Here is a 20,268-nt window from a genome sequence, read left to right as displayed (position 1 = left end):
CAAAATTATGCACTGTCCTCCTACTATATATACTGCGCACAACTAAAATGCACCACAGGTATGGATGGATAGTATACTTGATGACACAGAGGTAGGTAGAGCAGTGGACTACTTTCCCGTACTGCTATATATTATATACTGGTGGTCAGCACAATTATGCACTGTACTCCTACTATATACTGCGCACAACTTAAATGCACCACAGGTATGGATGGATAGTATACTTGACGACACAGAGGTAGGTAGAGCAGTGGACTACTGTACCGTACTGCTATATATTATATACTGGTGGTCAGCAAAATTATGCACTGTCCTCCTACTATATATACTGCGCACAACTAAAATGCACCACAGGTATGGATGCATAGTATACTTGACGACACAGAGGTAGAGCAGTGGACTACTGTACCGTACTGCTATATATATACTGGTGGTCACAGCAAAATTCTGCACTGTCCTCCTACTATATACTACAATGCAGCACAGATATGGAGCGTTTTTCAGGCAGAGAACGTATAATACTGGTGGTCACTGGTCAGCAAAACTCTGCACTGTCCTCCTACTATATAATACTGGTGGTCCCCAGTCCCCTCAATAAAGCACACTGAGCACAGATATTTGCAGCACACTGAGCACAGATATGGAGCGTTTTTCAGGCAGAGAACGTAGATATTTTCAGCACACTGAGCACAGATATTTGCAAGCACACTGAGCACAGATATTTGCAGCACACTGAACACAACTGAGAGAACGCTGCACGTCCTCTCCCTATCATCTCCAATGCACAAGTGAAAATGGTGGCGACGCTCGGCTCCTTATATAGAATACGAATCTCGCGAGAATCCGACAGTGGGATCATACGCGCACGCAGGGGGGGTTTCCGAGTACCTAGAAACCCCCCTGATCGCCGATCTATCGCAGAGCTGACCGATTTTTAATTTTTTTTAAACACAGTCCATAGCTCCAGCAGCGTTATGGCCCGTCTGCAGCAGCTGCCTCCTTACATGTACAGTGACAGTGGAAGGCTGGCGGCTGGCTGCATGTAAAGGACGCTGAAGCAGGAGCGCACCGCGCAGCTCCTCTCAGGAAGCTGAGTTCTCAGCATGGGGAGGTAAACTAGACGCTATCGGATTTGAGGTGAGGAGCATGGAGTGACCGAACAGGGCCAGAGGGAGGGCCAGTGCACGCCGGGACCAGTGCCGGAACCTGACACAGCAATACAGGCAAACACCCAATGGGCTGTCTGCATGTAGTCTTTTAGGGTCTTTTTTTTTTTTTATTTAAAAAGCTGTCTTTATTTCTCACAATGACCTGGTAGCGTCTAGTTTATGACCTGTGGGAGAGGGGAAATCAGGTGCGTTCCGGAGCCCTCTGCTACAATTCATTCTCTGGCAGCAGCAGCAGGGAAATCCCTGCAAATGCATATCTCTCACTCACTGGTGCCGAGTCTCTCCCTATCTATGAGTCTGCACAGGGATCAGAAGAGCATGTGCTGAGCTCTGATTGGAAGAGCTCGGCACATGCTAATTAGAAGAGCCCCTGAATGGACAAGACTGACACGTGACCTGCTTTCCTTACCCCTGGAACATCGAGGATCTCTCGGCATGGTCCCCATCTGTGAGTAATCATCCTGCCTCCTCTGTCCCTACGGTTAATGCTCATATTCCCATAGCTCCTGCCTATAGCTGCAACCCTCTTTTCACTGCTTCTGTCTCTGTCTCTCTATATCCTATGCCCACCATCTGTGTCCCCCTGTCTGCTCACCATCTGCCACCCCTCTCTCTGCCCACCATGTGTGTTCCCCCCTTCTTTGCCCACCAACTGCCTCCCCCTCTCTCTGCCCAGCATCTGTCCCCCCTCTCTGCCCACCATGTGTGTGTCACCCTTCTCTGCCCACCAGCTGCCTCCCCCTCTCTCTGCCCAGCGTCTGTCCCCCCTCTCTGCCCACCATGTGTGTGTGTCCCCTTCTCTGCCCACCAGCTGTCACCCCCTCTCTTTGCCCAGCATCTGTCCCCCCTCTCTGCCCACCATGTGTGTTCCCCCTTCTCTGCCCACCAGCTGCCTCCCCCTCTCTTTGCCCAGCATCTGTCCCCCCTCTATGCCCACCATCTGTCTCCCCCCCCTCTCTGCCCACCATCTGTGTCCCCCTGTCTGCTCACCATCTGCCACCCCTATCTCTGCCCACCATGTGTGCCCCCCCTTCTCTGCCCACCAGCTGCCTCCCTCTCTCTTTGCCCAGCATCTGTCCCCCCTCTCTGCCCACCATGTGTGTTCCCCCCTTCTCTGCCCACCAGCTGCCTCCCCCTCTCTTTGCCCAGCATCTGTCCCCCCTCTCTGCCCACCATCTGTCTCCCCCCCTCTCTGCCCACCATCTGTGTCCCCCTGTCTGCTCACCATCTGCCACCCCTCTCTCTGCCCACCATGTGTGTTCCCCCCTTCTCTGCCCACCAGCTGCCTCCCCCTCTCTTTGCCCAGCATCTGTCCCCCCTCTCTGCCCACCATGTGTGTTCCCCCCTTCTCTGCCCACCAGCTGCCTCCCCCTCTCTCTGCCCAGCATCTGTCCCCCCTCTCTGCCCACCATCTGTCCCCCCCTCTCTGCCCACCATCTGCCACTCCTCTCTGCCCACCATCTGCCAGCCCCTCTCTGCCCACCATCTATCTCCCCCCTCTCTCTGCCCACCATCTGTCCCGCCCTCTCTCTGCCCACCATCTATCTCCCCCCTCTCTCTGCCCACCATCTATCCCGCCCTCTCTCTGACCACCATCTGCCACCCCTTCTCTGCCCAGCATCTGTTCCCACTCTCTCCCCACCATCTGTCTCCCCCCTCTGTCTGCCCACCATCTGTCTCCCCATACTCTCTGCCCACCATCTGTCTCTCCCCTTTCTCTGTCCAGCATCTGTTCCCACTCTCTCCCCACCATCTGTCTCCCCATACTCTCTGCCCACCATCTGTCTCTCCCCTTTCTCTGTCCAGCATCTGTTCCCACTCTCTCCCCACCATCTGTCTCCCCATACTCTCTGCCCACCATCTGTCTCTCCCCTTTCTCTGTCCAGCATCTGTTCCCACTCTCTCCCCATCATCTGTCTCCCCATACTCTCTGACCACCATCTGCCACCCCTTCTCTGCCCAGCATCTGTTCCCACTCTCTCCCCACCATCTGTCTCCCCCCTCTGTCTGCCCACCATCTGTCTCCCCATACTCTCTGCCCACCATCTGTCTCTCCCCTTTCTCTGTCCAGCATCTGTTCCCACTCTCTCCCCACCATCTGTCTCCCCCCTCTCTCTGCCCACCATCTGTCTCTCCCCTTTCTCTGTCCAGCATCTGTTCCCACTCTCTCCCCACCATCTGTCTCCCCATACTCTCTGCCCACCATCTGTCTCTCCCCTTTCTCTGTCCAGCATCTGTTCCCACTCTCTCCCCACCATCTGTCTCCCCATACTCTCTGCCCACCATCTGTCTCTCCCCTTTCTCTGTCCAGCATCTGTCCCCACTCTCTACCCACCATCATCTCCCCCTACTCTCTGCCCACCATCTGTCTCCCCCCTCTCTCTGCCCAGCATCTGTCCCCCTCTATCTCTGCCCAGTATCTGTCTCCCCCTCTTTGCCCACCACCCGCCAACCCTCTCTCTGGCCACCATCTGTCCACCACCTCTCTCTGGCCAGAATCTGTCTGCCCCCTTCTCTCTGCCTAGCATCTGTCTCCACCTCCACCCTTCTACCCAGTATTTGTGTCCCCCTCTTTCTGTTACAGTACCAAGTAACTAGAACTGTGGAGTGCGGCTCATGACTCAATTTAACTAGCAGTTTGCAACATACGGATACACTTAGACAAACATAATAGTACACAGTTATAACTTTAGAGGGTAGTTCATGATTTATTCCCTCTAGTGCAGTGATTTTCAACCTTTTTTCACTCGCGGCACACTGAACAATATTTTAAAACTGCCAAGGCACACCATTCGTTCCCCACAGAAAAAACAAACAAACACACATTGGCCGTCACAGTAAAAAAAATCCACACATACATTGGCCTACACGGAAATAACAATCACATTGCTCTTCACATAAATCATGTTGCTCCCCACATGAATTATTCACATTGTTCCCCCCATAAATCCATAAATCCTTATTCTCCCCACATAAATCCTATTGTTCCCCACAGGAGAAATAAAATAACAAATATTAGCTCCTACCGGTCAGCTGTCCTCCTCCCTTTCCCTCAGTGGTGGGCGTTGTTCATAGTGGAGTGCTGCGAATACTGAACAGTGGGCGGTCGGGCAGGTGTGGATGTGGGTGGGCAAGGAAAGCTGTGTATGCATGCAGTCATTGGAAGATGTGTATGCAGACGGGTGGGCTTTCTAGGTGGTGAGACACGGCGGCCGTGACCTATGATATCACACCACTGTGTCTTCAAGGCATAGGTCACGTCCAGAGCACGACTGATCCTCTAAGAAGAGCCCGGGCCAACAGTTCACTCTGAAGGTGCAAGAAGCTGATCTGGCTCCGCGGCACACCTTGCAACCGGTCGCGGCACACTAATGTGCCACGGCACACTGGTTGAAAAAGCCTGCTCTAGAGTAAAAAAATACCCTTTTTACACTACCAGCATATAACACGGGTTATTACACATGAACGTGCATAACCCGTGTTGCTGTGCGGTGTAAAAGATCATCCATATTTGCCTGCACTGCTATGGAGCTGGGTGACGGGGAAGTGAAGAAACTTCACTCCCCCGTCACTACCCCCCCACCACCACCGCGTCGCCCGTCGGCCGTATCCGCAGTCGGGCAGCTTGGAGGCGTATTGCAAAGTGTGTAGGGCCCTTAACAGTGAAATAAAATTGTAACATCTTTTCTTTATCAATTTAATTTCATTTGCACATTTTGTCACTATTTTATGTTTTGTGTATATTTTGCCTGTCTTAAATATATATAATAAAAGTTATATTTTAAAAATCAGTGGTCACTACTACTAGGAGTGACTTATAGTTGTATAGAAGAATACAAGTGATCCGTGAGTGCCCCGTTAAGGAATACTTGCCCTTTTTCTGTTTACATATATAAACATTCTATTCCTGGGTGCACCTCCCTTGTGATAATAATAATAACATTCTATATTGACAATTGGGAAAGGATAGCATAAACGGTTAAGTCTGTGCGGACACTGTACTACCGTCCACCCCCATCTCTCTTCCCAAATTCTGACTGCCCCCCTCTCTCTGCCCAGCATCTGCCCCCCCCCCCCCCCGCTTTTCTGCCCGGCATCTGGCTGCCCCGATTATTTGGAAACCCCCCTTACAAAATCCTGCGTTTGCCACTGAGGATGATGACGTTCGGGCACACTCGGGTTAACCGAGCAAGGTGGGAGGATCCGAGTCTGCCTCAGAACCGTGTAAAATGGGTGAGGTTCGGGGGAGTTCGGATTCCGAGGATCCGAACCCGCTCATCACTAATATATATACACACACACACACACACACACACACACACACACACACACACACACACACACACACACATATATATGGCAAGACAAAAGAGGCGGCACTTCCAGATTTGTAAAGTGGAAACTCTTTAAGTAATGGATCAACGTTTCGGGGGGTCTCACCCCGTCATCAGGATAACATGCGTACAGATAAAACAAAAACATTTATACTCACAGACTGCTTTTTCTCCCGCCCGCCGCCGGCCGCAGCTCCGGGACCCATCTGAACACTTCCGGCTTCCATCCGCTGACGTCCCCGGAAGCGGGGAACCCACGGGACCTGCGTCGGAAGGGTATGGGAGAAACGCACAGCGCGTATGAGTCACCATGACAACCAAAACAACAAATATTTAAAACAGTCAAAACAGCTAATAAGATGTGAGGAAAAGCTTCACAATGAAACAGTGAACATAGTGACTACACTTCATCAGAAACAAACTTACAGACATATCACTTCATTAACAAATATCTAACACATTACACTAGCGTAGACCTGAATAATAAATATAAAAAAATTCCATCTCTTATATATATATATATATATATATATATATATACAGTGCTCGAAGTGGGCAGGTATACAACAGTATGGCATACCGGCACTTCTTCGAGCACTGAGTCTGAAGACTCCCGCCGCCGCATTCCTGATTGGCTGATGGTCTGCGGCAGATTTGAAATAGTAGTGCCGCGTCATAGGAGCTGCAGTGCCGCCGATCACAGCCTCCTCCTCCTTGCTCCACCGCCCTCTGCCTCCTCCTCTGCTACACCGCCGCCACCCTCAGTCCTGCTCTGCACCTCCGTCTCCTCCACACCATGCCGACCACAGCCTCCTCATCCACCGAACCGCAGACCACAGCATCCTCAGCACCGCCACTGCTAAATAGGTAATCTTAATCTTACCCTACTGCCTTTCTCTCTCCCTAGTCCCTACTGTATGCTCTTGCTGTCCCTCTCTCTGTCACTCTCCCTGTCCCTATGTCCCTGCTGTCACTTTCCCTGTCCCTCTGTCACTCTCCCTGTCCCTATGTCCCTGCTGTTCTTTCCCTGTCCCTCTGTCACTCTCCCTGTCCCTATGTCCCTGCTGTCACTTTCCCTGTCCCTATGTCCCTACTGTCACTTTCCCTGTCCCTGTCTCTATATTCCTGCTGTCACTCTCCCTGAATTTTGTCTCATTCCATGTGACATAATGTGAATTTTTGCTCATATGGTGGGCTATAATGTGAATTTCGGCTCATACCGTGTGCTATAATGTGAATTTCGGCTCATACCGTGTGATATAATGTGAATTTCGGCTCATACCATGTGCTCTAATGTGAATTTCGGCTCATACCCTGTGCTGTAATGGGAATTTCGGCTCATTCTGTGTGCTATAATGTGAATTTCACCTCATTCTGTGTGCTATTATGTGAATTACAGCTCATACCGTGTGCTATGATATGAATTTCAGCTCATACTGTGTGCTATAATGAGAATTTTGGCTCATACCGTGTGCTATAATGTTCGTTTCGGCTCATACCATGTGCTCTAATGTGAATTTCGGCTCATTCTGTGTGCTATTATGTGAATTTAGGCTCATTCTGTCTGCTATAATGTGAATTTCAGCTCATACCGTGTGCTATAATGTGAATTTTGGCTCTTTCTGTGTGGTATAATGTGAATTTTGGGTCATTCTGTGTGTTATAATGTGAAAGGGGCACCAGTACTGGATAGTATAAGGGGTCCTACTATTGGTAAACTACACTGAAAGACACGCACCCTTTTAAATGGCCACGCCCCCTTTTCCAGAGCGTGGCGCGCACATAATTGCAACCTTCACTTTTCCATACCGCCATTTCGGTCACTTTGTGTATATATGTGTGTAAGTATGTGTGTGTGTGTGTGTATGTGTGTTAGTGTGTGTTTATATATCTATATATATATATGTCCCTCCAATGCCTGGCATGAGTGTGTGTGTGTGTGTGTGTGTGTATTTATATATATATATATATATATATACACTGCTCAAAAAAATAAAGGGAACACTAAAATAACACATCCTAGATCTGAATGAATGAAATATTCTTATTAAATAGTTTGTTCTTTACATAGTTGAATGTGCTGACAACAAAATCACACAAAAATTATCAATGGAAATCAAATTTATTAACCCATGGAGGTCTGGATTTGGAGTCACACTCAAAATTAAAGTGGAAAAAGGGGTCCTACTATTGGTAAACTACACTGAAAGACACGCACCCTTTTGAGTGGCCACGCCCCCTTTTCCAGAGCGCGGCGCGCACATAATTGCAACCTTCACTTTTCCATACCCCCACTTCAAAATTTCCATTTCGGCCACTTTGTGTATATATGTGTGTAAGTGTGTATGTGTGTGTTTATATATCTATATATATGTCCCTCCAATGCCTGGCATGAGTGTGTGTGTACCTACAACAACCATGAACATGTAATCAGAAAATCATTAAGAAACCACTGGCCCATACTCCTTATGGATCCAATCCTTAAGGATATCCTCCCGACACAACCGGAACTCGTATTTCGGAAATCGAGAAACCTTAAAGATATCCTTGCACCCAGCATGTTACGGGAACTACCTCCTGAAGAGAACCAGCATACCTTACCCAGATGCATTGGGTCCTACAAATGTGGACATTGCAATATTTGCAAGTATCTCAACCCCAATAGAAAAACATTCAGTACTACGGACGGCACCCAGGAGTTTAAAATAAAAAAATTCATGAATTGCAACATCACATCAGTAATCTACTTAATAGAATGTACTTGCCACAAGAAATATGTAGGAAATACTAAAAGAACTCTTAAAATTAGGATACAAGAGCATGTGAGGAGTATCAAGAACAAACTGGAAACTCATCTACTCTATAGACATTTTAAAATCGAACACAACTCAAATCCGGAAGAGATGTCCTTCAAAGCCATCGAGCACGTGACCAGTGGAGACAGAGGTGGAGACCTGGCTAAGAAACTGTCCCAGAGAGAAATGTTCTGGATATTTCAACTAAAAACCTCACACCCTCTGGGCTTCAACGAAGGATATGAAATCGCACCCTTTCTTTGACAGAGGCATCGATGACCAAACAATCATGGATGTGTATAGTATACTCCTCTTTTTCTGTCGTCACCTTGCACTTTTATAAATCAGGTCCTAATACAAAATGTCAATTATTCCCAATAAAAACCTGTTACTGTGTGAATAAGTCATTTCGCCGAAAAATAGTCACACCGCACTGGCACACGCCCAATCTCGTCCGATCTTGGAAGCTAAGCAGTGTTGGGCCCAATCAGTACCAAGTGGGTAACCACTTGAGAAGATTGGGTACTGTATAAGGGTAGACCAGCTAGCTCGTAACGGTGATAATACAGGGAATATTGACATACGAATAATCCACTATCTGTATAGACACTATGGGGTAAATTTACTAAGATTCGTATTTTCCCGTTTCAGGTCAAAGTTCAATCACGAATGACATCGAAAGTGTAAAACTGCAACTTTTTGAATTGGTTACGACGGATTTACTAAGCTGTCGTATTCGGGTTTTTCTTTTGTTCCGATGTCGATGTCATTCGTGTTTTTATTTTTATTTTTACGGCAGTGATTAGCAAAACACTGCCGACTTTTTTACAATGAATCTCGGCCGGATCTGTGTGATCCGTGCTTGGGTTCATTTTTTTTTTTTTTTTTAAATTAAACACTGTAAAATCCAAAAAAAAAATTGCGTGGGGTCCCCCCTCCTAAGCATAACCAGCCTCGGGCTCTTTGAGCCGATCCTGGTTGCAAAAATATGGGGAAAAAAATGACAGGGGTTCCCCCATATTTAAGCAACCAGCATCGGGCTCTGCGCCTGGTCCTGGTTCCAAAAATACGGGGGACAAAAAGAGTAGGGGTCCCCCGTATTTCTAAAACCAGCACCGGGCTCCACTAGCTGGACAGATAATGCCACAGCCGGGGGTCACTTTGATATAGTGCCCTGCGGCCGTGGCATCAAAAATCCAACTAGTCACCCCTGGCCGGGGTACCCTGGGGGAGTGGGGACCCCTTCAATCAAGGGGTCCCCCCCCCAGCCACCCAAGGGCCAGGGGTGAAGCCCGAGGCTGTCCCCCCCCCATCCAATGGGCTGCGGATGGGGAGGCTGATAGCCTTTTGTGATAATGAAAAGATATTGTTTTTAGTAGCAGTACTACAAGGCCCAGCAAGCCTCCCCCGCATGCTGGTACTTGGAGAACCACAAGTACCAGCATGCGGCGGAAAAACGGGCCTGCTGGTACCTGTAGTACTACTACTAAAAAAATACCAAAAAAAAAGACAAGACACACACACCGTGAAAGTAAAGATTTATTACATACATGCACACAAACATACATACATACTTACCTTATGTTCACACGAGGGTCTGTCCTCTTCTCCAGTAGAATCCAAGGGGTACCTGTTGAATAAATTCTACTCACCAGATCCCGGGTCCCAGGGTCCTCGGGGCAACCATTTGTAATCCAGGTACTTGAATAAAATAACAAAACGGACACCCGAGCCACGAACTGAAAGGGGCCCCATGTTTTCACATGGGACTCCTTTCCCCGAATGCCAGAAACCCACTCTGACTGATGTCTAAGTGGGTTTCTTCAGCCAATCAGGGAGCGCTACGTTGTAGCACCCTCCTGATCGGCTGTGTGCTCCTGTCCTGAATGACAGGCGGCACACGGCAGTGTTACAATGTAGCGCCTATGCGCTCCATTGTAACCAATGGTGGGAACTTTCTGCTCAGCGGTGACGTCACTTTAGGTCAACCGCAGGGCAGAAAGTTCCCACCATTGGTTACAATGGAGCGCATAGGCGCTACATTGTAACACTGCCGTGTGCCGCCTGTCACTCAGTACAGGAGCACACAGCCGATCAGGAGAGTGCTACAACGTGGTGCTCCCTGATTGGCTGAAGAAACCCACTTAGACAGAAGTCAGAGTGGGTTTCTGGCATTCGGGGAAAGGAGTCCCATGTGAAAACATGTGGCCCCTTTCAGTTCGTGGCTCGTGTGTCCGTTTTTTTATTTTAATCAAGTACCTGGATTACAAATGGATTTGAAGAGGACCGATCTATACTGGATTTTGTGAGTATAATTTTTTCTACAGGTACCCCATGGATTCTACTGGACAAGAGGACCGACCTGCGTGTGAACATAAGGTAAGTATGTATGTATGTTTGTGTGCATGTATGTAATAAATCTTTACTTTCAAGGGGGTAAATTTACTAAGGTCCCGATTTTGACCGAGATGCCGTTTTTTCATCAAAGTGTCATCTCGGTAATTTACTAAGCAATAATCACGGCAGTGATGAGGGCATTCGTAATTTTTTGGAAGTCCAACAAAAAAATTACGAATGAATACACCATCGGTCAAAACGCGGCTGTTTAAGTATGAATCTCGGTAATTTACTAAGAAGTGCAAAGCAAAAAACAAACAAACACTGCCGTGAAAAATTACAACTCGTAAAAAAGTGCTAAAAAAAACAGACCTGCTTTTTTTTTTCGTGATTGGATAGGCATGCACGGATCCATGAGATCCGTGCATGTATATCAGTGGGAAGGGGTGGGAAAGTGGTTATTTTCTTTAAAAAAATTGCGTGGGGTCCCCCCTCCTAAGCATAACCAGCCTCGGGCTCTTTGAGCCGATCCTGGTTGCAGAAATATGGGGAAAAAATTGACAGGGGTTCCCCCATATTTAAGCAACCAGCATCGGGCTCTGCGCCTGGTCCTGGTTCCAAAAATACGGGGGACAAAAAGAGTAGGGGTCCCCCGTATTTTTAAAACCAGCACCGGGCTCCACTAGCTGGACAGATAATGCCACAGCCGGGGGTCACTTTGATATAGTGCCCTGCGGCCGTGGCATCAAAAATCCAACTAGTCACCCCTGGCCGGGGTACCCTGGGGGAGTGGGGACCCCTTCAATCAAGGGGTCCCCCCCCCAGCCACCCAAGGGCCAGGGGTGAAGCCCGAGGCTGTCCCCCCCCATCCAATGGGCTGCGGATGGGGAGGCTGATAGCCTTTTGTGATAATGAAAAGATATTGTTTTTAGTAGCAGTACTACAAGGCCCAGCAAGCCTCCCCCGCATGCTGGTACTTGGAGAACCACAAGTACCAGCATGCGACGGAAAAACGGGCCCGCTGGTACCTGTAGTACTACTACTAAAAAAATACCCAAAAAATGACAAGACACACACACCGTGAAAGTAAAGATTTATTACATACATGCACACAAACATACATACATACTTACCTTATGTTCACACGCAGGTCGGTCCTCTTCTCCAGTAGAATCCAAGGGGTACCTGTTGAATAAATTCTACTCACCAGATCGCGGGTCCCAGGGTCCTCGGGGCATCCATTTGTAATCCACGTACTTGCATAAAATAAGAAAACGGACACCCGAGCCACGAACTGAAAGGGGCCCCATGTCTTCACATGGGACTCCTTTCCCCGAATGCCAGAAACCCACTCTGACTTCTGTCTAAGTGGGTTTCTTCAGCCAATCAGGGAGCGCCACGTTGTAGCACTCTCCTGATCGGCTGTGTGCTCCTGTACTGTATGACAGGCAGCACACGGCAGTGTTACAATGTAGCGCCTATGCGCTCCATTGTAACCAATGGTGGGAACTTTCTGCTCAGCGGTGACGTCACTTTAGGTCAACCGCAGGGCAGAAAGTTCCCACCATTGGTTACAATGGAGCGCATAGGCGCTAGAGATGAGCGGGTTCGGTTTCTCTGAATCCGAACCCGCCAGAACTTCATGTTTTTTTTCACGGGTCCGAGCGACTCGGATCTTCCCGCCTTGCTCGGTTAACCCGAGCGCGCCCGAACGTCATCATGACGCTGTCGGATTCTCGCGAGGCTCGGATTCTATCGCGAGACTCGGATTCTATATAAGGAGCCGCGCGTCGCCGCCATTTTCACACGTGCATTGAGATTGATAGGGAGAGGACGTGGCTGGCGTCCTCTCCATTTAGATTATAAGAGACTGAGAGAGATTTACTGGAGCTGACTAGGAGGAGTACTGTTACTGTAGAAGTGTAGAGACTGAGTGGAGAGAGTTTACTAGTGAGGACAGTGCAGTTTACTTTATAATCCGTTCTCTGCCTGAAAAAAGCGATACACAGCACACAGTGACTCAGTCACATACCATATCTGTGTGCACTGCTCAGGCTCAGGCCAGTGTGCTGCATCATCTATTATCTATATATAATATTATATATATATCTGTCTGACTGCTCAGCTCACACAGCTTATAATTGTGGGGGAGACTGGGGAGCACTACTGCAGTGCCAGTTATAGGTTATAGCAGGAGCCAGGAGTACATAATATATTATATAGTGAGTGACCACCAGACACACAGTGCAGTTTATTTAATATATCCGTTCTCTGCCTGAAAAAAGCGATACACACAGTGACTCAGTCAGTCACATACCATATCTGTGTGCACTGCTCAGGCTCAGGCCAGTGTGCTGCATCATCTATTATCTATATATAATATTATATATATCTGTCTGACTGCTCAGCTCACACAGCTTATAATTGTGGGGGAGACTGGGGAGCACTACTGCAGTGCCAGTTATAGGTTATAGCAGGAGCCAGGAGTACATAATATATTATAGTGAGTGACCACCAGACACACAGTGCAGTTTATTTAATATATCCGTTCTCTGCCTGAAAAAAGCGATACACACAGTGACTCAGTCAGTCACATACCATATCTGTGTGCACTGCTCAGGCTCAGGCCAGTGTGCTGCATCATCTATTATCTATATATAATATTATATATATCTGTCTGACTGCTCAGCTCACACAGCTTATAATTGTGGGGGAGACTGGGGAGCACTACTGCAGTGCCAGTTATAGGTTATAGCAGGAGCCAGGAGTACATAATATATTATATAGTGAGTGACCACCAGACACACAGTGCAGTTTATTTAATATATCCGTTCTCTGCCTGAAAAAAGCGATACACACAGTGACTCAGTCAGTCACATACCATATCTGTGTGCACTGCTCAGGCTCAGGCCAGTGTGCTGCATCATCTATTATCTATATATAATATTATATATATCTGTCTGACTGCTCAGCTCACACAGCTTATAATTGTGGGGGAGACTGGGGAGCACTACTGCAGTGCCAGTTATAGGTTATAGCAGGAGCCAGGAGTACATAATATATTATATAGTGAGTGACCACCAGACACACAGTGCAGTTTATTTAATATATCCGTTCTCTGCCTGAAAAAAGCGATACACACAGTGACTCAGTCAGTCACATACCATATCTGTGTGCACTGCTCAGGCTCAGGCCAGTGTGCTGCATCATCTATTATCTATATATAATATTATATATATCTGTCTGACTGCTCAGCTCACACAGCTTATAATTGTGGGGGAGACTGGGGAGCACTACTGCAGTGCCAGTTATAGGTTATAGCAGGAGCCAGGAGTACATAATATATTATATAGTGAGTGACCACCAGACACACAGTGCAGTTTATTTAATATATCCGTTCTCTGCCTGAAAAAAGCGATACACACAGTGACTCAGTCAGTCACATACCATATCTGTGTGCACTGCTCAGGCTCAGGCCAGTGTGCTGCATCATCTATTATCTATATATAATATTATATATATCTGTCTGACTGCTCAGCTCACACAGCTTATAATTGTGGGGGAGACTGGGGAGCACTACTGCAGTGCCAGTTATAGGTTATAGCAGGAGCCAGGAGTACATAATATATTATATAGTGAGTGACCACCAGACACACAGTGCAGTTTATTTAATATATCCGTTCTCTGCCTGAAAAAAGCGATACACACAGTGACTCAGTCAGTCACATACCATATCTGTGTGCACTGCTCAGGCTCAGGCCAGTGTGCTGCATCATCTATATATATTATATATCTGTCTGACTGCTCAGCTCACACAGCTTATAATTGTGGGGGAGACTGGGGAGCACTACTGCAGTGCCAGTTATAGGTTATAGCAGGAGCCAGGAGTACATATTATATTAAAATTAAACAGTGCACACTTTTGCTGCAGGAGTGCCACTGCCAGTGTGACTGACCAGTGACCTGACCACACTGACCACCAGTATAGTTAGTAGTATACTTATATTGTGATTGCCTGAAAAAGTTAAACACTCGTCGTGTGACTTCACTTGTGTGTTTTTTTTTTTTTTATTCTATAAAAATAAAACTCATTCTGCTGACAGACAGTGTCCAGCAGGTCCGTCATTATATAATATATAATATATACCTGTCCGGCTGCAGTAGTGATATATATATATTTTTTTATATCATTTATCATCCAGTCGCAGCAGACACAGTACGGTAGTTCACGGCTGTGGCTACCTCTGTGTCTCTGCACTTGGCAGGCAGTCCGTCCATAATTGTAATACCACCTAACCGTGGATTTTTTTCATTCTTCTTTATACATACATAGTTACATAGACATCTTCTCTTTATCAACCAGTCTATATTAGCTGCAGACACAGTACAGTACGGTAGTTCACGGCTGTGGCTACCTCTGTGTCTGCACTCGGCAGGCAGTCCGTCCATAATTGTATACCACCTAACCGTGGATTTTTTTCAGTCTTCTTTATACATACATAGTTACATAGACATCTTCTCTTTATCAACCAGTCTATATTAGCTGCAGACACAGTACAGTACGGTAGTTCACGGCTGTGGCTACCTCTGTGTCTGCAGTCGGCAGGCAGTCCATAATTGTATACTAGTATCCATCTCCATTGTTTACCTGAGGTGCCTTTTAGTTGTGCCTATTAAAATATGGAGAACAAAAATGTTGAGGTTCCAAAATTAGGGAAAGATCAAGATCCACTTCCACCTCGTGCTGAAGCTGCTGCCACTAGTCATGGCCGAGACGATGAAATGCCAGCAACGTCGTCTGCCAAGGCCGATGCCCAATGTTATAGTACAGAGCATGTCAAATCCAAAACACCAAATATCAGAAAAAAAAGGACTCCAAAACCTAAAATAAAATTGTCGGAGGAGAAGCGTAAACTTGCCAATATGCCATTTACCACACGGAGTGGCAAGGAACGGCTGAGGCCCTGGCCTATGTTCATGGCTAGTGGTTCAGCTTCACATGAGGATGGAAGCACTCAGCCTCTCGCTAGAAAAATGAAAAGACTCAAGCTGGCAAAAGCAGCACAGCAAAGAACTGTGCATTCTTCGAAATCCCAAATCCACAAGGAGAGTCCAATTGTGTCGGTTGCGATGCCTGACCTTCCCAACACTGGACGTGAAGAGCATGCGCCTTCCACCATTTGCACGCCCCCTGCAAGTGCTGGAAGGAGCACCCGCAGTCCAGTTCCTGATAGTCAGATTGAAGATGTCAGTGTTGAAGTACACCAGGATGAGGAGGATATGGGTGTTGCTGGCGCTGGGGAGGAAATTGACCAGGAGGATTCTGATGGTGAGGTGGTTTGTTTAAGTCAGGCACCCGGGGAGACACCTGTTGTCCGTGGGAGGAATATGGCCGTTGACATGCCAGGTGAAAATACCAAAAAAATCAGCTCTTCGGTGTGGAGGTATTTCACCAGAAATGCGGACAACAGGTGTCAAGCCGTGTGTTCCCTTTGTCAAGCTGTAATAAGTAGGGGTAAGGACGTTAACCACCTCGGAACATCCTCCCTTATACGTCACCTGCAGCGCATTCATAATAAGTCAGTGACAAGTTCAAAAACTTTGGGTGACAGCGGAAGCAGTCCACTGACCAGTAAATCCCTTCCTCTTGTAACCAAGCTCACGCAAACCACCCCACCAACTCCCTCAGTGTCAATTTCCTCCTTCCCCAGGAATGCCAATAGTCCTGCAGGCCATGTCACTGGCAATTCTGACGAGTCCTCTCCTGCCTGGGATTCCTCCGATGCATCCTTGCGTGTAACGCCTACTGCTGCTGGCGCTGCTGTTGTTGCCGCTGGGAGTCGATGGTCATCCCAGAGGGGAAGTCGTAAGCCCACTTGTACTACTTCCAGTAAGCAATTGACTGTTCAACAGTTCTTTGCGAGGAAGATGAAATATCACAGCAGTCATCCTACTGCAAAGCGGATAACTGAGGCCTTGACAACTATGTTGGTGTTAGACGTGCGTCCGGTATCCGCTGTTAGTTCACAGGGAACTAGACAATTTATTGAGGCAGTGTGCCCCCGTTACCAAATACCATCTAGGTTCCACTTCTCTAGGCAGGCGATACCGAGAATGTACACGGACGTCAGAAAAAGACTCACCAGTGTCCTAAAAAATGCAGTTGTACCCAATGTCCACTTAACCACGGACATGTGGACAAGTGGAGCAGGGCAGGGTCAGGACTATATGACTGTGACAGCCCACTGGGTAGATGTATGGACTCCCGCCGCAAGAACAGCAGCGGCGGCACCAGTAGCAGCATCTCGCAAACGCCAACTCTTTCCTAGGCAGGCTACGCTTTGTATCACCGCTTTCCAGAATACGCACACAGCTGAAAACCTCTTACGGCAACTGAGGAAGATCATCGCGGAATGGCTTACCCCAATTGGACTCTCCTGTGGATTTGTGGCATCGGACAACGCCAGCAATATTGTGTGTGCATTAAATATGGGCAAATTCCAGCACGTCCCATGTTTTGCACATACCTTGAATTTGGTGGTGCAGAATTTTTTAAAAAACGACAGGGGCGTGCAAGAGATGCTGTCGGTGGCCAGAAAAATTGCGGGACACTTTCGGCGTACAGGCACCACGTACAGAAGACTGGAGCACCACCAAAAACTACTGAACCTGCCCTGCCATCATCTGAAGCAAGAAGTGGTAACGAGGTGGAATTCAACCCTCTATATGCTTCAGAGGTTGGAGGAGCAGCAAAAGGCCATTCAAGCCTATACAATTGAGCACGATATAGGAGGTGGAATGCACCTGTCTCAAGTGCAGTGGAGAATGATTTCAACGTTGTGCAAGGTTCTGATGCCCTTTGAACTTGCCACACGTGAAGTCAGTTCAGACACTGCCAGCCTGAGTCAGGTCATTCCCCTCATCAGGCTTTTGCAGAAGAAGCTGGAGGCATTGAAGAAGGAGCTAAAAGGGAGCGATTCCGCTAGGCATGTGGGACTTGTGGATGCAGCCCTTAATTCGCTTAACAAGGATTCACGGGTGGTCAATCTGTTGAAATCAGAGCACTACATTTTGGCCACCGTGCTCGATCCTAGATTTAAAGCCTACCTTGGATCTCTCTTTCCGGCAGACACAGGTCTGCTGGGGTTGAAAGACCTGCTGGTGACAAAATTGTCAAGTCAAGCGGAACGCGACCTGTCAACATCTCCTCCTTCACATTCTCCCGCAACTGGGGGTGCGAGGAAAAGGCTCAGAATTCCGAGCCCACCCGCTGGCGGTGATGCAGGGCAGTCTGGAGCGACTGCTGATGCTGACATCTGGTCCGGACTGAAGGACCTGACAACGATTACGGACATGTCGTCTACTGTCACTGCATATGATTCTCTCAACATTGATAGAATGGTGGAGGATTATATGAGTGACCGCATCCAAGTAGGCACGTCACACAGTCCGTACTTATACTGGCAGGAAAAAGAGGCAATTTGGAGGCCCTTGCACAAACTGGCTTTATTCTACCTAAGTTGCCCTCCCACAAGTGTGTACTCCGAAAGAGTGTTTAGTGCCGCCGCTCACCTTGTCAGCAATCGGCGTACGAGGTTACATCCAGAAAATGTGGAGAAGATGATGTTCATTAAAATGAATTATAATCAATTCCTCCGCGGAGACATTGACCAGCAGCAATTGCCTCCACAAAGTACACAGGGAGCTGAGATGGTGGATTCCAGTGGGGACGAATTGATAATCTGTGAGGAGGGGGATGTACACGGTGATATATCGGAGGGTGAAGATGAGGTGGACATCTTGCCTCTGTAGAGCCAGTTTGTGCAAGGAGAGATTAATTGCTTCTTTTTTGGGGGGGGTCCAAACCAACCCGTCATATCAGTCACAGTCGTGTGGCAGACCCTGTCACTGAAATGATGGGTTGGTTAAAGTGTGCATGTCCTGTTTTGTTTATACAACATAAGGGTGGGTGGGAGGGCCCAAGGACAATTCCATCTTGCACCTCTTTTTTCTTTTCTTTTTCTTTGCATCATGTGCTGATTGGGGAGGGTTTTTTGGAAGGGACATCCTGCGTGACACTGCAGTGCCACTCCTAGATGGGCCCGGTGTTTGTGTCGGCCACTAGGGTCGCTAATCTTACTCACACAGTCAGCTACCTCATTGCGCCTCTTTTTTTCTTTGCGTCATGTGCTGTTTGGGGAGGGTTTTTTGGAAGGGACATCCTGCGTGACACTGCAGTGCCACTCCTAGATGGGCCCGGTGTTTGTGTCGGCCACTAGGGTCGCTAATCTTACTCACACAGCTACCTCATTGCGCCTCTTTTTTTCTTTGCGTCATGTGCTGTTTGGGGAGGGTTTTTTGGAAGGGACATCCTGCGTGACACTGCAGTGCCACTCCTAGATGGGCCCGGTGTTTGTGTCGGCCACTAGGGTCGCTAATCTTACTCACACAGCTACCTCATTGCGCCTCTTTTTTTCTTTGCGTCATGTGCTGTTTGGGGAGGGTTTTTTGGAAGGGCCATCCTGCGTGACACTGCAGTGCCACTCCTAGATGGGCCCGGTGTTTGTGTCGGCCACTAGGGTCGCTAATCTTACTCACACAGCTACCTCATTGCGCCTCTTTTTTTCTTTGCGTCATGTGCTGTTTGGGGAGGGTTTTTTGGAAGGGACATCCTGCGTGACACTGCAGTGCCACTCCTAGATGGGCCCGGTGTTTGTGTCGGCCACTAGGGTCGCTAATCTTACTCACACAGCTACCTCATTGCGCCTCTTTTTTTCTTTGCGTCATGTGCTGTTTGGGGAGGGTTTTTTGGAAGGGCCATCCTGCGTGACACTGCAGTGCCACTCCTAGATGGGCCCGGTGTTTGTGTCGGCCACTAGGGTCGCTAATCTTACTCACACAGCTACCTCATTGCGCCTCTTTTTTTCTTTGCGTCATGTGCTGTTTGGGGAGGGTTTTTTGGAAGGGACATCCTGCGTGACACTGCAGTGCCACTCCTAGATGGGCCCGGTGTTTGTGTCGGCCACTAGGGTCGCTTATCTTACTCACACAGCGACCTCGGTGCAAATTTTAGGACTAAAAATAATATTGTGAGGTGTGAGGTATTCAGAATAGACTGAAAATGAGTGTAAATTATGGTTTTTGAGGTTAATAATACTTTGGGATCAAAATGACCCCCAAATTCTATGATTTAAGCTGTTTTTTAGTGTTTTTTGAAAAAAACACCCGAATCCAAAACACACCCGAATCCGACAAAAAAAATTCGGTGAGGTTTTGCCAAAACGCGTTCGAACCCAAAACACGGCCGCGGAACCGAACCCAAAACCAAAACACAAAACCCGAAAAATTTCAGGCGCTCATCTCTAGGCGCTACATTGTAACACTGCCGTGTGCCGCCTGTCAGTCAGTACAGGAGCACACAGCCGATCAGGAGGGTGCTACAACGTGGCGCTCCCTGATTGGCTGAAGAAACCCACTTAGACAGAAGTCAGAGTGGGTTTCTGGCATTCGGGGAAAGGGGTCCCATGTGAAAACATGGGGCCCCTTTCAGTTCGTGGCTCGGGTGTCCGTTTTCTTATTTTATGCAAGTACGTGGATTACAAATGGTTGCCCCGAGGACCCTGGGACCCGCGA

At 48.0% G+C, this 20,268-nt stretch overlaps 1 long non-coding RNA gene and 1 pseudogene across 1 annotated transcript in view; both read left to right on the top strand.

Moving 5' to 3' along the window:
- Positions 1-20,268, top strand: part of LOC135058043 (uncharacterized) — a 911,901-nt gene that overhangs the window by 79,385 nt on the left and 812,248 nt on the right. The gene's annotated exons all lie outside the window — the stretch shown is intronic.
- On the top strand, positions 8,714-8,832 carry LOC134897909 (5S ribosomal RNA; annotated as a pseudogene).

The sequence above is a fragment of the Pseudophryne corroboree genome, chromosome 3 (assembly GCF_028390025.1).
Source record: "Pseudophryne corroboree isolate aPseCor3 chromosome 3, aPseCor3.hap2, whole genome shotgun sequence".
Classification (NCBI taxonomy): Eukaryota; Metazoa; Chordata; class Amphibia; order Anura; family Myobatrachidae; genus Pseudophryne; species Pseudophryne corroboree.
Note: the sequence above shows the minus strand (reverse complement) of the source record. Positions and strands in the feature narration are given on the sequence as shown.